Source organism: Peromyscus leucopus, chromosome 9, assembly GCF_004664715.2.
Source record: "Peromyscus leucopus breed LL Stock chromosome 9, UCI_PerLeu_2.1, whole genome shotgun sequence".
NCBI classification, from domain to species: domain Eukaryota; kingdom Metazoa; phylum Chordata; class Mammalia; order Rodentia; family Cricetidae; genus Peromyscus; species Peromyscus leucopus.
The window spans coordinates 2,197,503-2,213,866 of NC_051070.1; the positions used below are offsets into that span (position 1 = coordinate 2,197,503).

General features: G+C 45.7%; 1 protein-coding gene across 5 annotated transcripts in view; it reads right to left on the minus strand.

The window, feature by feature from the left end:
* Nucleotides 1-16,364, minus strand: part of Clybl (citramalyl-CoA lyase) — a 239,019-nt gene that overhangs the window by 182,535 nt on the left and 40,120 nt on the right. The window lies entirely within an intron of this gene.

Below are 16,364 nucleotides of genomic sequence, written 5' to 3' on the forward strand. Positions count from 1 at the left end.
TGCTAATCCTTTTGGCTTTCTTAGTGTCCCTAAGTCACACAGACACACACCAGGCAGTTCCATCAGGTGGATACAGTATTGATGCTGGCAGCATGGTGCCCACATCCCTAGGCATATTCCCAGCTGCACAGCCTCTTTCAGTGGGCACTGGAGAAAAGAGGTCGGTTACACTGGACATGCACTGGTTCTGTGGCCCAGCAGTGGAATGTGAGGACACACTCGGCCACAGGATGGAGTGTGGGCAGCCATGTAGACTGCAGGAAAGAGTGACAAGCAGTAACGATCCAGGGAGAGGCACCGCAGCGTCATTCTCCCTTGCTCAGGTAAAATGCCCTAATCACGCGGCACTCGCTCAAGGATGCCAACCGGAAAGTGGTATTATTTATACCCATGCGTGTGGGTGGCATCAAATGACGACTGTTTGCTCCCGTTTCATACACTGTTCAATCAATGGTGCACATTTTCAGGGCTTACAGAGTAGAAGAAAATATTCCCCTTAGGGTTTTGCCTAAGCAACTCAGTGTGAGCTAAGAGAGGGGAGTGTTCCTTGACAAATCATGTGTGTTTCAGTGTACTTGAGGATCTTCATGGAACACAGCTCTAAAGAAAATGCTTCGTGTCCTGTGTGCTGCCCAACATTTTTTTCTTTGTACCTACAGGGTACCACCTTAGGTCTCAGTATAAGTCACTGAACAGCAGCCTGTTGAAAAGTAAAAATCAGCAACAATGTACACTACAATAAAGCACAAGGCTAATGAACGAACGAACAAAGAAACATCCTCTGCAACCTGAAAAAAAAAATCGTAACAGTGTTTCCTTAACCCTTACCCAAACTCCTGTAACACTCAGGGTGCAAGAGGCAGAGAGTTTATAAAAGTGCTGTACTTTATAAATTATTAAATCAGATGGTGGCGTTAACCATTCATCAGGCTGTCCAATAAATCTGTATTTTGCAATAAGATGGCTTCTCAAATTTGTCACTAGCAATATTGATGCAAAAAGTTGGCCTTTTCTTTAAAAATCTTTGTTTGTCTTATTATGACTATTGTCTGGAAAAGACAATGTTTTAATGAACTGGACACACACATCTATTTCTGTAAAACGCAAATGAAACAAAGTAGAAAGGACACACAGTAAGCCAGTTCTGTGACCCCAGTAATTCCCAAGACATCGGAAGAAAGCTGGAGGCTATTTTGGCTCAAGAGAATTGATAAAATTGTATTCCTTTAAAAAAAATTAAGTATTTTAAACTATTGAGAGCCCACATAAGACTTCTAAAAAACCTAAATGCTCATATTTAGTCAAGCTCCTGAAAATCACACGGCACCAGTCTATCTATGTTGGAACAGTCTTTCCATAAGCCAGAACCTCGCAAACTTCTGGGGCTTTTAGGGAACCCAACACAACCAGAACAAAGTGCCTTATGAGAACAAAACCCACAAGGAGAGGTCAGGGAGCCACGCAGACCGGCAGAGCCCTTCTTCCCAATTTGGGGTCATTCTCCCCCCAGCACTGATTGGTTTCCCCATAAATTCCACCCTGGCTCCTCCCTTCAGCTGCCTCGGAAACACTTGAACGGCCTCCTTGCTCCACAAAAGTTTAGTTTGCTGATTGGGTCTGAAACAAAGGGAAGACAGCGGGGGCCGTTTATGGGGGGCGGGGGAGGCTGCCGGGCTATTGTACTCCAGCGGCACCCACAAGCTGTCAATTCTATTTTAACATCGTTAATAAGACTGTTAACACATCAGACTTTGTTTTAGAGACCTTGAAAACACCAACACACTATTAAAGGGCCCACCTGAAATAAAATAGTATCCACTTTGGAAGACTCGAAATCATATTGAGAAAGAAAGAAAAAAGTCCCTAAAATGAAAAGGCCAAAGAAAGAAAAAAGGAAGAATCGTGGCTAAAAATGTGTACAAAGTCCTCGAGTCCTGGAACTCTTTTGTTTGATTATTTTGATCATGTTGTCTTGGGGTTGCAGGTGTTCAGAATCAAGAAGTTATATCAAAATGATAGGACTCTGAGGAGCATAGGCCAAACAGGATGACAAGTTTGATAGAATATTTAAAATGAATATTTGGCCTGACAGATTAAGGACAGTTAATTCTGCTGGGAAACAAAATAAAAAAAAAAAATCTTTTGATCTCAGAATTAAAGAATTAGGAAGCAATCCAACATAGGAGAGATGTTCCTACTCCAAGGCTTACTCCTTTTTAAAAAAACAAAACATTTTTTCTTTGCTCAAGATTAGAAATTGAGACTGTCCAACAAAATAAAATGTGCCTAAAATTAAGAGACCCGGCTTGATACTCAACAATAAATATCATTAAAGGAGAAATTGCTTCATTTGAACGTTGTTGTGGAAATGAATGTTTTATTAAACTTTTTTTCTATTCAAACAATAAACTTCTTACAGGATAGTCTAATAAATTTATAATTGATAGTAAACTATCCACTCATTCATTGTAAAACAAACAAACAAACAAAAAACAAAAAACTATCTTAAAAACCCACAATGCATTGCAAGAAATTTGTAACAGTGTAAGTATCTGAAATCTAAAGACTGAACAGAGGTTTTTGGGATTGCGCTCAAGCAATTTATTTTCCAACCAGCTTTAACACAGCAGAATATACAGTTATATGTATGTGTTAATTTTATAGCCCATGATTTAAAGCAATGATCATTTAATACTCTTGCTAGCGGAGGAAAATTAAAAACATTTTTTTAAAAAAAAGAAATTCAAAGTCAAATCACAGAAAAGAGTTATATAGCTTTTAGAAAGGGGGTTAAAAAAGAAAAATTCTAGGAATATTTAAATATTTGAACTATTGAGTACAGCTGTTGGTAGGTGGCCAGCGGTGTTAGGCCTGAATGAAAAGACGAGAGAGATTGTTCACAAAGACGTTAATGAGAGAACACAGGGGTATAAACCCAAGGGTGAATTTGGAGGCCACTCCAAAAGCAGTCCCGCATCACACACAATTCGGCGATTGTCAGAGGACCAATGAGCAGGAGCTGGTACAAGGCCAGGGGACTCAGGTGACATCGTGAAGGCATTAACACCACACATTTTTAGAAGTGGAAACTGAGGCAGTTACCCCAAAGGAGGACCAGGGCGAAATAATATTTAGCTATCTCTAGCCCCTGCCTTTCCCAAACACAATGCTGGCTTTGCTTCTCGGACTCCCTACAGTCTTTCATGCTTTAGATACACACATTTCAATCCGAGTATTTCAGTTGCTATAACAACTCCATAAAATTGTTCTCAGATGTCCTTTTTAATCACATCAGTGGCGTGCCTCCATTACTCCACTCCTACCTGCCTCGCGAGGAGCCTGGGATTGGCTTCTTTCGCTTGAACACCTGTAACGGTACCTTCTCCTCCCTCTCCACAGGCCAAAGAGACGCCTTTAAAAATGTGTTTGCACACGGCCTTATTATCAAGGTTTTAAACCCAGGTGACAGTGGCCAGAACGGGTTCGGGACTCACCAGGGAGACGCTGCTGCCATGCTGGCCTGTGCAGTAGGCCTTGCCCAGACAGCTGCATTTCTCAGTATCAATTATTTATGCCACCAAACAGGTTTTGGATAGAATGCTGGCAGTTTTAATTGGCTTCTAGTGACTACACAGGCACAGGGCCTCCAAAATATTACCTACCTTCAGACAGGAAAACAAAACCAGCCTAGTGTGTAACTGACTCAACCTCGTGCGTGAATTTTAAAATTATTTTGAGATGTTTTGGGCAAGGCCAGTAAAGAAGAAAGCACAGCAGCCCTGGCATCCGAAAAGAAACTACTTTTGCCAACATCGATAACCAAAACAATGGAAAGGAGAACACCAACAACAAGCGGAGGTGGGGGCGGGGGGCTGGGGGGTTGGTGGGATGTGTGAGAAATTCAAGCCAGGCTCTCTGCATATGTAGTGAGAGCCAGGCCCTTCCCAGTGAGCAGGGAAACACACAGATAAGAAGACAAAAGGCTTGCTGGGGCTGTTCCCTCACAATCGAGGTTAAACGCAGCAGATGGGGACCTGTGAGAGTCCACTTCATGCAACTTTAGGATGCTCCAGTATAAAGTCAAATGGGGAACCAAAGGCCAGGAAGTTAGGGTGTCCACAGTTATTTCAATCTCCTAATGGCACTACGAGCTTAATACATATATATATAAAATATATGTATATTTAATATACACACATATATGTATATGTAATGCAAAGAGGAGGGAAAAGTCCAATATAATCCCCATCTGCCAAAATTAAAACGCAAGGTAAACAGCAAGCAACTACATAAATACTGGTTATATTTAAGGAAGGGCCCCAAACAGACTCGATATAAAAAGTTAGAACTTTTACTTCAAAAAATACTAGCGACTTTTTTTTGTGTGGCCACTGAGGGGGGAATCTCTTTTAATTATGTCAAAAGCAAAGAGAAGGGGTAGGTTCTTCACCTCTGAATACCAAGTGAGGGAAGAGCGGCATCAAAGACTTCCCTTCATCTGTTTTGCCTGAAAAATTAATAGGCTTTACCAAGTCCTCGAATTGCAAAAAGCTGGAACTGCAGAAACCTCAAAGTGCAAAAAAAAGAAGCCGGGTGACACCCACAGTCCCCGGGACAAAATGCAGCCCGGAAGAGGGAGCTTGCAGTGGAGGGTCGGTGGCTTGGTTGGGGAAGGGGAGTTTCTGTCGCTGTTGTTGTTTCCTGTCCACAACGAGGCAGATGAGACCGTCCACCGAAACTCTTCAGGGCTAACCAACCGTGCGTCCCGTGTCCTCTTCCTACCTTCCCTCTGCCTCTTCTCTCTGCTGTCCATCTCCCTACCCTGCCTGAAGCAGATGCTGGAGGCTGGCTGGGGCCCAGTAGGAAGGCCTGGCCACCCAACCCCGCAGTTTCAAAAGGAACGTTGAATGGCCTGAGGATGAGCCTGTGGAAGGAGGTCTGGAAAAGGCGTCAAGTCAGCATTCCTGAGGCCTAGGCCTCCGCCCTGCCTTTCTTTTCTCTCCTGCAAGGGGGAGGTGGGCCCAGGACTTCAAAGGGGAAAGTTTTGGGGTGCCTGGAAGGTCTTCTCTAGTTCACACTCCTTCTGGCAGCAGGGTGGCCACTGAAGGTGGATATTTGTGTCTCTCTCTTAAAGAAACCCCACAGTAATTTCATTTCTAGAATTAACAGCTGGGTGTTGGAAAAGAGAGAGCGGGAGGGGGATGGGACAGTCACTGTCCAGCCTTCTGCTTCTCCATTCAAACCCTCATCCCAAGGTGTCTTGGTCCACACTGGTCCAAGAGGGCTGGGAGGGCCCAGAGATGACATATTATTACCAAAGGACAGAAGCTAGAAAGCCCCCACTCCAGAGCAGGAAGAGCTAAAGAGGAAAGTCACAGAAACGTGGCGATGAACGGAGATCCTTCTAAACACATTCCCTTGGCTGAGGGGCTGGGGAGTGCGTTGGAGAGATGTGTTAAAACCGCTATTTACAGATGAATAGAAGCAGAGCTGCTCAATTCTCTCAGTGACAAATCTTAATTGCTCAAAACAAAGCCAGTTTCCAAGGGCCTGGCACTTCGAAGGTCCCATCTTTGCCTGCAACTCACAGAACAAAGCTCTACATCCAGTATTTCCATAAAAAAAAAATAATGAACTATGGCAAGTCACGATAAGTTTACCTTAATCTGTTTCTAAGGGTTTAATTTCTTCCCAGCTCCCAGCTAGGTTAAACCTACATAATGTCATCATGACAGCCCATTTATTTTAGTCTTTTTAGAGAGAAGGGATGAGAGAGACCTATGTCTTATTTCTTAAAAGGTGGATCAAAATCTGAATTTCAAAGAATAACATTACTAAGCAATTACATGGGAAATCTAGAAGGCCTTCTGAGAGAACTATCAAAAAACAATATTTGTCTAGAATTCGAGCATTAACGGCCCTGACACAGCAAAACCATTGTATTTTCCACAACTTTTGTTTTGCTCTATACAGCTGTGTTTTCACAGATGTCAAGCCATGTGTCTCCACCAAAAGGTTTAGCCCTCCCTTCAGAAGCGAATGCTGATCAAAGGTTCAAACGCAGAAATACAAGCCCCCTTTCCCTCTGGAACATGTTTTTATTTTTCCGAAGTGGCTGCAAACCAGAATTCCCATCTGCTGTCCTGCGGCACCCAGGTTAACCTTAGCAGTGGGGCTCAGAGCACTGTTATCTCAGCTAAGAAGGGCAGAGATGAAGCAAGCGCGCCTTCGTTCGCCAGGAGAGCCCCTCCCAAGATGTCCACTCAGCTCAAAGAGAATTGAGCCAGGCAGGAGCCGAATCCATTTTAGGTGATGTTAGAAATTAATTTTTCCTTGCCTCTAACGTCAGAACAGATTTGTGAGGTCAGAATGGGTTCTGCTCTGATTGCATACCAACTTGTAGAAAGAAAAAGCATGTGAGGTCTCCTTTCTCCCCTCTTCCTCCTACCCCAGCAATACACAACAAGAATATGCAACTGACGCTTGGCTCATTTGAAATCGTCTGACAATAGAAAATGACCTGATAAAACAACATTAATCTCAAATATATTACATTTTACTAAGCTACAGTTCTGAATGGAAATGTTTTTAGACGTCCCGCTGACCTGCTATTCTTTTTAATAACCCCCTCGCCCTCACTTCCTATTCTTCCCTCTGAACATATCTTTGAGATGACTAAAATAGAAACAGGTAAGTTTCTGTATACAAAAATGGGTTCAGGGGTGAGTAAGCATTAGATCCAGAGAAGAGCGAACACAGGGTAAGGCAGATGACAGGGTTTTAAGACCTTTGGAGGTATTTTTGCCAGGTTCTTAAGATCACTGGGTGAAATGAATTAGAAAGAGACACGTATCTGTCTACCTGCATCTCTGCAGACAGTGGTTAGGGGATGAATGGAGGAAGGCAGGATGGATACAAAGCTCTGGCCAGACCTTCTTGAGATTTTGACAGGCTCCAAAGTGGAAGTGGCGTGGACTGGTCTGAACACCAGTGTGTGAGTGCCATCTAGTGGCCACCCTAGTACTACAGCATGGTCACCGCACCTACTGGAGGCTGACAGGCTCCTTGGGTCTCCCCACACTGACTCCACTCTCTCCAGCCTTCCCAACATCCTATGCATTCACTGCAGCTTTTGTTGCCCTGATTACAAAATCAACTTTAAAAAAAAAACCTGAAGAGCTTCAGAAAACAAAGCAGGATGTGGAATGTGGCCCAAAGTCGCTTCTAACTAGAAAAAGTAACACATTGTTAAATTCCACCACTGGAGCCGCTCAAGAGCAACCCAGGGAAGGTGAAACCGGCCATTTCTACCAAGGAGTGGCTTTGACCATATCTGAAGGACGAGTCTATGAAAACGGAGCCCTGCCATTCACAGCTGCCCTTCAGATGTTAGCTGATCAACCTTACTGAGGAAAAGCTCCCTGCCTGGGCACTCATACACAGCCCTCCTGAGGTCCTCTACACGTTAACTCATGCAGCTAGACTGGTGGGCATCTGGGAAGAAAACTCAGCCATTTCAACTACTTCAAATGCCTGGACGTAAGCCCCACGGCGGGCAGAGCAATCCACCAACATGTCCTTTCCTGGGATGACAGGAAACTCTCCCCCAGCTTTGCCAAGCACAGCTCTGAGTGTGGGGCATTCACCACTGGGCAGCAGGTGGTCCGAGAACTCCCTGCCAGGCACTAGAGGCCATTGCTCTGCCTCCATTCTATGAGTCCCACCTTGGTAAAGATACCTGGACCAGCACACAGTCGGGACAGGAACAAGAGGCGGCACTGTGGCTCCAAGTCATCACTTACAGGGCCGCAGACGGGGAAGGAGGGCAATTCTTCTAACAGCCCAGCCATTGTCTCTGGAGCAGGGATGGACCTGAACTGGGTTCGGTGGTCCCACCAAGCCTACAAGAACACTCTCGTTCATCTGTCCATTCCCTAAGCCGGCCTCAGTAGGAAAGGAGACAGTGTCATTCCTAAGGCTCCCAGGCAACCAAGAGGAACCAGGGCTCAGTGCATAGTCACTGGCTGACAGAAAGGAAGAGGATAACGAGAGTAAATACTCATGGTCTGAGGTCCCGGAGGGCAGCGAGCCTCAGCTTGTGAGGAGTGGGGATGTGGCAGCACTCGGATGGAGGCCTTGTTTCTGAAGGAGGAGGACTGGGGTGCCCAAGGGCAGCTTCTCATGTGACCTTGGCTGACTTCACTTTCTTTTCCTTTGAGGTGGGGTCTAGTCATGTGACCCAGGCCAGCCTGCAACTTGAGCTTCTCCTGCCTGGGCCTCCTAAGTGTTGAGATTATAGATGCAAAACTATACACACTAGGACCTAAAATGCTACTTAATTTAGCATGGTGGCATGCCCTCCCTTCTGGTTCATCTCTGGTCGAGAGGGAGTCATTGGCTCTGCCCACTCATGCTCACCAATGCCCTTCACACACCACTTAAATAACAGACAGCTAACATGACTTGAGTCTTTCAGAGTGAACAGGCACACCACTGGAAGAGACAGAACACAGTAGGAAGGACCCCTCAAAGGCAGAGGTTTGCCTTGGACTGACCCTGGGCTGATAGGATGGTGAAGGTTCCAATCCTAGGGTCCCTCCTTTTCATAGTTTCTAGCTCAGACCCATGTGGATGTAACATACCCCCAAAACCAAGCTCCCTCACCCAGCTTCCCAAGTGTGGAAAGGAGCCAGGAAAGCCCATGGGTCTTGACTCTGCTAAGTAAGGAACCTCCTAACTTCACCTGTATCTGGATGCAACCAGACGACGACGACACCTGGCTGAGATGTGGTCAGTGAGAACAGAAGGACTCTGTGGCTCTTAGGATGGAGCAGGCCCCACATGATGGAGAAGACCAAACACCCAACTTATGTAAGATACGCTGTGAGCAGAGGGAACAGGGCCCCAGGAGGATTGGGCTGCACCTCCTCCCATGTCGTAGTGATGAACACAATCTCTGAAGTCATTGTATTTGGGGACCTTTGACCACAGCCCTCAGAACATGTCCAGTTTATACACTAGTTATCAGTATGAATGAAATGGGTACCTTTAGCCCACATGCTTAGTGTATCGTACTTGAACCTGCTCAGGAGAAACAAAGCTGATCTGTGACAGAGCTGTGCCTGCCACAGTGAGATCCCAAGGTAAAAAAGCCAGAGGTGGTATGTGCCTGGAACCTCACAACCCAAGAAGCAGAGGCAGGGGGGTCACAGGGCAAGTTCAGATCCAGCCTTAGTTGTTCAGTGAGATACTGTCTCAAAAGGAAAAACAGGGCTGGGGGAGAACTCAGCAGGTGGGAGTGTGGCTTGCTCTTCCAGGGACCAGAGTTCAAGGCTAAGCACCTATATGTGTGAAAAACATTCATGCACATAAAATAAAAATAAGCAAATCTTTAAAAATATTCGTATGTCCCCATAATCATGGACACTTGTTTGGCTGTTCACCTACACTGTATGAGAAGCTGTCTGGTCACTTTCTCATTTGACTGGTGTTCCACTGGCCCTTTGGTTTATTCTTCCTCTGCGCTAGTGTTTAATTATTTATTTTTGCTTTTATTTTTGTGAGGGGTTTGTACATATGAAGGCCAGAGAACAACCTGAGGTATCACATCTCAGGAGTCATTCACTTTTTTGGGGACACAGGAGACAGGGTTTCTCACTGGCCCAGAGCTTGCCAAGCAGAATAGGGTGGCTAGTGAACAAACCCCAGGAATCTTCCAGTCCTCCTTCCCCAGGGCTGGGATTACATGAGTGTACCACTAGATCTGTTTTGTCTTGTTTTGTCTTGTTTTCTGAAACATGAGTTCTGGGGATGAAACCTGGGTGGAATATAAGCTTTACCAACTATATTATCTCCCAGTACTCTTTTCGGATGCTTTATTTTGTTTTGTTTTAAATTTTTCCCTTTATTATTTTTCTGTGTATGGGTATCCTGCCTGCATAACACCTGTGCACCATGTACATGCTGTGTTCAGAGAAACCAGAGGAGGGCATCAGATACCCTGGTACTGGAGTCACAGACAGTTATTAGCCATCATATGGGTGCTGGGAACTGAGCCTGGGTCCTCTGGGAGAGTAGCCAGTGTGGTTAGCTGCTGAATTGTCTCTCCAGCCCCAACATTTACAGTGAAGCATCATTATTTCAGGCACCCTGACAGGACCAGCAAAGAAGCCTCAGATGGACATGCACCTGACAAGATGCTTCCTCCGAATCAGCAGTGGGTGGGCAGCAGGTCTAGGACCCCACAGTTCTGATGCTCTCTGCTCTAGTGCCTGCCTCTCTCAAGCAATGCTCTTTATTCCTGGTGTTGGCCTCAGAGCAGAAGTTTCTTAGCTTGTAGCTGCTTATCCCTGCTCTTTAAAGAAAGGTTCACGCAGGCTGGCTATTACTTAAAGGCAGACCACTTGTAGGATCAAATGCCCTGGGTTCTATCTCCAGTTCCCTAGGAAATAAGGATGTGGAAGTACAACATCCACCATGACACTTTCATCCCAGAACACCCACATCCCATTCCAGAACACCCACATCCCATCCCAGAACACCCACATCCCATCCCAGAACACCCACATCCCATTCCAGAACACCCACATCCCATCCCAGAACACCCACATCCCATTCCAGAACACCCACATCCCATCCCAGAACACCCACATCCCATTCCAGAACACCCACATCCCATCCCAGAACAACACCCACATCCCATTCCAGAACACCCACATCCCATTCCAGAACAACACCCACATCCCATTCTGGAACACCCACACTGGAACACCCATAACCCATTCTGGAACAGCCACATCCCATTCTAGAAAAGATACATGCTTTTCTGAAACACCCATATCCCATTCCAGAACACCTACATCCATTTTTGGAACACCTACAGACACTTGCAGTTGTCTTTACGGGTATCTAAAAACCCCGAGTCTACAATCCAAGGCTCCTCACAGCCTGATCCTGTGAAAATTTCCACTCTCACTCCTCACCACTTCCCTACACAAACCCTTTCTCTTCAGGGTGGACTTGCTCTCTCACTAGCCCAGGCTCTTGTCACTTGCTCACACTGGCCCATCTTCCCCAGGGCCACCCTCTGCTGTAAGCAAAGTCTACTCATCCTGGGAATATTATAGTCGCACATGACTTCATGGAGATACATTCTCAGGCATGGGCCATTAGCTACTTCGTCATTGTTCAAAAATTCATACTAATACAACTGCGATTACTACATTGTCACAAGGTCATTTAACTTATGGGACCACCACTGTACATGCTGTCCATGGTTGACAGACTCTTCATCTGTAACCCATGTCTGTTTACGCACCCACACTCATGACTGCAACTCTTCCCATGGTACTGTCTGTCACATGGGTGTTCTGCACAGTCCTACCTGCAGAAAGGTAGCCATCATTTGGCTGTGACTGATTCATCAAGAGAAGCATGTTTCAAGGGCAGCTTTGTCTCCCGGACCCTAAAGCCTGTCTGTTCCTTTAAGTGGCCTCACTCACATGTGTGGAGGAAGATAAAGCAGATGTGTGGCATAGGTGGGATTGTTAGGATGCTTATACCCCTTCCCCATCTCATCTACTCATGTCTACACTGTATTCATCCCTACTTCATCCACTGTGTCTACCCTATACCCTTCCTCACCTCCTTCACTCAAGTCTACTCTACACCTCTTTCCCACCTCATCTACTCATGTTTATGTTATACTTCTTTTCCATACCATCTACTTGTGTCTACTCTGTATCCTCATCTAAGTCAGTGGCTGCTGGCAAGGCTGGAATCCCAGGTCTTGCCAGAGAGGTCTACATTTTAATAGAGTACTTCCTCTCCTGCTCCAAATGCTCATCAAGTCACAAAACCAGGCAAGATAGAAGCTACACATAGAGGTCCACTCTCTTACAGACATCTACTGGCTGCTTACACCCTAAAACCCACTCTGCCTCTTGAGGAATAGCTGCATCCACCCAGAGCTCCCGGTCTGCAGCAGGCGCAGTTCTGTGGACGGACCCTTCTGAGCATGCTAGTCTTCCCATGGAGTCTGCATCCAGATCACAGTGAAGGGAACCAGCGTGCTATGTCACACAGCTCTAGGGACTGAGCTGAGAGGCAGGGCTGTCAACATGACCAGAGCTGCATCCCTGACCCTCTGAGCAGGTCCAAACCTCCTAAAACAGATCTCTCTGCCTAATTGAGCTTTAACTGTCCAAGAGCCACATTCAGACTCCTACTTCATTTGAAAGAACATTTTCCCCCAGGTGGTGGTATACTTGGGAGGCAGAGGTAGCCTTTTTGAGTTCGAGGCCAGCCTGGTCCAAAGATCGAGTTCTAGGACAGCCAGAGCTACACAGAGAAACCTTGTCTTGAAAAACCAGAAATAAACAAAAACATTTTTCCATCTTTGGAAATGCTCACATGCTCTGCACCAGGGTAAGTGCTGGGATTTCAAGCAGGTATAGAAGCAACCCTCTAAGAGGTTTAATCATGTTTTAATCAAGTGTGTGTGTGTGTGTGTGTGTGTGTGTGTGTGTGTGTGTAAAACCTTGTGGGGTTTTGTTGTTAGTTGGTTGATTGGTTGTTTGGATGGTTTGAGACAGTCTCATGCTGTTGGCCAGGCTAGCCTGGATCTTATGGCAATCCTCTTGTCTCTGCCTCCCACATCCTGGAATTACTGGCATGTGCCACCATGCCTAGCTAGAGGGTTTACTTTAATGGGGACAAAGAGAAATGATCACCCATGAGCAAAGCAGAAAACAGGGGCTGCATTGGCAGCTGTCAGCTAATGTGAGTGTTTAGGTTGTCACAGAGAAAGGGACACCAGGTTCATCGATCTCACCACACTGGAAGTGGGAGGGGCTCAATAGGCAGAAAGAACAGAGCAAGCCACAGAAAAGAGAGAAAGGAGTCCGGGAAGTGGCCTCCGTGGTAAGACTCTTCATGCAGGAGTCAGGGAGACGCAATGGGATGGAGAAGAGTCTGGAAAGACAAGCTGAGGTCTAAATGTATAGGACACTATATAGTCACAGAAGGCATTCTGCGTGTGTGTGTGTGTGTGTGTGCATGTGTGTGTGTGTGTGTGTGTGTGTGTGTGTGTGTATCCACACATGACTTGTGGGAGCTGGTTTTCTCCTTCCAGGGATCAAACTCAGGTTGTCAGGCTTGGCGCCTTTACCCACCAAGTCATCTCACTGCTCCCAAGACATGTGATGACAGACAGTTTCTATGTTGCTGGACCAACACCTGAGGCTTCTATTATTATCCTTATTGCTCCCCTCTTTCATAAAGAATCACACAACATTCAGACATAAGTCTTTTATCCTTGTTTCAAACTATCTCTGCCCTTCCCCCCTTTCAGGAGCAAATCCGTGAAATCTGCCAAAGGAATGGCGGTTGCGATATTCGCGTCTACACCACTGTTACACCAGCTAGCTTTTCTACCCTCACGACACGCTCTGCTCTTCTGGACCATCCTTGCACTTGGACCATCATATTAGCGCATTAGTATTTTAATTAAAAAGGATCTCCGGGCATTATTGTCTTAGCTCAAAGTGAGCTGGCACCAACAACAAAGGATGCTATAAATGGAGCAACACAGAATGCGAGTGGAAAATGTGAGTGAAACTGTGGTTTGGGGAAAAAAAACACCACTGTTTAGTGCCCAGGAACAGGACAGACTGTGTAGCGTCTGTGCGGGACACAGAGCTGAAGCATCATTGTGTCACATCACACGAGCAGGACCTGTGTCCATCCAAACACACCTCCGATGTCCGAGAAAAGCCACCCCATCCCAGGGCTTTTAATTTGCATTTAATTTGAAAACATGTGCATTTGGGCATCCTAGACAATTTTTACTAATTTAACTCTCCTCTAATCATTAATAGTTTTAATTGATGGGGTTGGTTAGATTTATGAATGAAATATGAATATAAACATATATACATCCTTATGTTCAAACACAGAACATTTCAAAGTCCAACACGCAAACATAAAACCACGTGACACAGAAGACTGAGCTGGGAAAAATGTTACTTCCGCGCATTTTAAAAAACTGCTCATTTAAAAAAAGCTACCAGTGAAGCTAGATGACTCATTTTCAATTACTAATAAAAGGAAGTAGTGAGAATACATTTGACCAGAATGTCAGTACAGGCTTATTATAAAGAGTCCAACCATCAGAAATGGTGCTATCGCCTTTACCAGGCACTCATCTGTCTCAGGCAGAGAGAGCCTCAGCTGTCACTCCTCAGAACCCAGCCTCCCTGTTTGGTGAGACAGTGTCTATCACTGACCTAGAGCTCACCAAGTGGGGTAGGCGGGCTAGGCAGCCAGCCCAGGGACCTGCCTGTGCCTGGCTTCCCAGCGCTGGAATCATAACCGTTCACATAGGGTTCTGGGGACCAAACTCAGGTTCTCATTCTTATAGACCTGACAAGTAAGCCATACCCCAGATACCTTTTTTTTTTTTTTTTGGTTTTTCGAGACAGGGTTTCTCTGTGTAGCTTCGCGCCTTTCCTGGATCTCACTCTGTAGCCCAGGCTGGCCTGGAACTCACAGAGATCCGCCTGGCTCTGCCTCCCAAGTGCTGGAATTAAAGGCGGGTGCCGCCGCCGCCGCCGCCGCCGCCGCCGCCGCCGCCGCCGCCACCACCACCACCCAGCCAGATACCCTTTTTTAAGATTTACTTTTATGTATTTATTTATTTGGTGTTTTGTTTGTTTGTTTGTTTGTTTTTTGAGACAGGGTTTCACTGTGCAGGCCTGGGTGTCCTGGAATTCACTCTGTAGACCAGGCTGGCTCATACTCACAGAGATCAGCCTGCCTCTGCCTCCCGAGTGCTGGAATTAAAGGTGTGCACCACCACACCTGGCTAGATTTATTTTTATTTTTAATTATACATATGAGAATTGTATGTGTGAGGAGGTATTGTACAGACATGTGAGTGCAATTGCCTGTGGGAGCCAGAAGAGGGCGCCAGACTCCCTGTAGCTTAAGTTATAGGTGGTTGTGTTGACATATCTGGGTGCTGGGAATGGAACTTAGGGTCCTCTCCAAGAGCAGTACACACTCTTAGCCATTGTCTTTCCAGCAGACCTGACTCCTCTTTAAGACAAGGTCATGCTATGTAGCCATGGCAGGCTCAGCACTCACACAGAGCCCAGGCTGGCCTCAAGGTCACACCCTCAGCCTCCCAAATGCTAGAATCACAAATGTGAGCCACTACACACAACTTTTATGAAATTCTAGGGCTGTCGGCACTTCTGGCCATTCGATCTGCTCTGAGACACATATCTGTAATAAACAGGAGCCCCTAAAGAGGGAACACAGACAATCCCATAAATCAGATTATTGACATAACATGTGGGTGGCAAGGAATCTCAGACACCAGGCCTGACAAGAATACTGCTTCAGAATCCAAAGAACAATGGACCATTAACTATGGTGCTCGGTAACCATCTCACCTATAAACTCACTTAGAGAAGAGGTGGGGTCCAGGAAAGCCGAGCCATGCAGAGCTACTGCGCACTCAAGCCTTCGGAACAGTCAGTGGTGTTGGGATTTTTGTCTCGGGACTGTAGAGTTAAAGGCATGGTCCTGCCAATTGTGAGCTGCCCTCTCTCACACAGACCACCCACAACCATGGATTTTCCATCTGGTGAACAAAACAGACAGCTCCCTAATTATTTCTGAAAAGGATTTTTTCCCCGTAACATACTTTTCTTTATTTGTCTGTGACCTGGAACTTAACAGAAAACCTCATGCATGCCAACTTCATTTCTTGTAATGAAACATTCTATTTTATTGTTTTAACTGGTGTTTGGGGTTTTTGTTGTTGTGTTTTTTGTTTTTGTTTGTTTGTTTTTGGCTCTAAGATGGAAATTATTACCCCAAGATCCAGCACATCAAACACAATTCCCAACACAATTCCAACCAACAACTGTTTTCTTTGAACAGAGAATACCCTGTTTAAATACGAACCACTCAAGTGTTCTGCTCACAACCAACAGGATGGAAATCGGAGGGAAATTATTTGCAATCGTTCTCAACTGGGCACCCATACTGCTAGTGTCAAAATCTATGGCTTTTCCAACAGGCTGGCCACCTCTGCCAAAGCATGCTCAGAAATGCCAACTGTAATTAAAATCTGGCACCTGTCTTGGGCGCCAAATTTGCTTCTAATGTCTCCATGATGAAATGTGTCTCAGCTTTGGAGGATGTATGATATTTCTTGCCCTCTGCCCTTCGGAAAAACACTCTAGCATGAAAATAATTGACGGCTGTTATCCCCAAAATTACTTTCCCCCCATCTTAACTCTGATGAATCTTCTCTGCTTTCTTCCTCAGAATCTGTTTGTTTAATTGATCCTAAG